Genomic DNA, 2,032 nt, shown 5'->3' on the forward strand with positions numbered 1-2,032 from the left:
AAACACATACACATGCACCCGCCAACTTCCACCCACACCTTTTGCCATCTAACTTAAGGTGTAAAAGAGTTTTTCTCAAGGCTCGGAAACGGTTGGCATGCAGCAGCGACAGGGGCGTAGATTTGCGTGGGGACCGAAGGACGTGTCCACACGAATGTCAAATTACGACTGAAATGTCCGCACAAATATTCAGGTTGAAATGGGAAAAAAAGCGCTCACATGCGCTACACAAAGAGTTAAATCATTTATCACTTCAGTGCTGCGGATCATCTCGTACAGATCTTGTAATGTGCAGTAGCATATAAGGGTAAATCGCGCTAATTTGAAGTTTACTTTAATTCACTACAAGCATGAAGTGCGTCCAAATTCACCCATTCTTCTCTGAACTCCTCGAGAAGTAGGCTACTCATCACACATGTGTCACATGAAAGAGCCTTTTCTCAGCTTTTAAACGGTGCTAGCTAGCCACTGTTTGCTGTGATAAACAGTTCGTGAGAAAAATAACTCGGAGATTTAATAATTATTCTCTGCGCCCATCTCCACATCCATTTGTCTAGGTGGAATATCGTAGGCCTACACACTCTTCACGCAACACATGACAAGCCATATATCAAAATAAACAGCAGACCTTACCGAACACAAAAGTGTAATGCATTCCCGTGTATAGTTAGCTGTTCCAGAGTAATCCGGTTTTGAAATAAATTATAGCAAAATTCAACATGGTCTTTCGGCTGCATTTCTTAAAACTGAGCTGTGCTTACATCGCCTTGATATCTGTAAATATTAGAATCAGAGAATATACAGGCAGCTCACGATTAAGAGTTTGTCAATGTAGCCTTAATGATTTCTTTTCACAAAATGCTAAGCATGCATGTATTTAAGTTTCTTAAAACTGAGCTGTGCTTAAATGGGCATGATTTCATAACAGACCAAATAGAAAATAAATGTTAAATATGTTAAATATAGCCTACATATCTGTAGCCTACATAAAATCAGATTATGTAGACTACACAGTGTAGTTAGATCAAGTTGAACAGTAGCACATTTTAATCATGGATAGTAGTTGGACAGTAGTACATTTTAATCATTTTATATATCTATAGTGGCTGGTGAAAGAGTTGAGTGTTTTTTTTGTTTTGTTTTTTCGGGGGGGGGGGGGGGGGGGGGTTGATCTCAATCGGCCCCACCAAAGCTCAGACCAAACCTACGCCCTTGAGCAGCGAGGAGAGGTGCAGAAGGAAGGTATTATATTAGACTGTATAATGTAAAAACATTATCTCTAAGCATGTATGAGGCGCATTCTCATATAGGTACAGTATATGGCACTGGCATGAGAACCAGTCATTAGTATGTTGTATAATACCTGCGGTGTCCCCTGGCTGACTTAATTAACATTGATTGATAATGATAATAATAAGATTATGTATAATATTACATAAGTATAAGTAATTGCAAAAAGCATTTGACCTCACAAATCATGTATGTGCACTGGCAGCAGTTCAGTGGGAGCACGTGTGATGTGACTGCTGCTGCTGCTGCTGTTGTTGTTGTTGTGTAAGTGTGCAATGTGTTTAAATACCAATTCCATTTATTGTTTGATGTGGCGTGCAGTCACTAACGGGTGCCACACCCTGTTCAGCACAGTAGGCGTACAGCTGTTAAGCCGTAATGGTTTACCCCAAATTACCCCTAAATCAGCATTTATCATCCAGTCTCAATCTCACTCACTGCAATTACACTTACTAGCAAACAAGCGCTCAGCAAATACAGATCCATGCCCAGAATACACATGCAGCGTGTTTGCCACGGGGGGGGGGGGGGGTATGTGTTTTAGAGAGAAGAAGGGAGAGTAGAGGGGGTGTGTATAAGGAGAGATAGAAAGTGTGTTTGCTTGTCCCTGTGAGTGTGTGTGTGTGTGTGTGTGAGCGTGTGTGTAGGTGTGTGTGTGAGTGAGTGTTTTATGTGTGAGCCCTGGAGTCTATTTCCCTCTCCAGTGGGAGTAGGACGCAGTGCTGCCCCTGAGGCTCAATAG

Source organism: Alosa sapidissima, chromosome 12 (assembly GCF_018492685.1).
Source record: "Alosa sapidissima isolate fAloSap1 chromosome 12, fAloSap1.pri, whole genome shotgun sequence".
NCBI classification, from domain to species: domain Eukaryota; kingdom Metazoa; phylum Chordata; class Actinopteri; order Clupeiformes; family Clupeidae; genus Alosa; species Alosa sapidissima.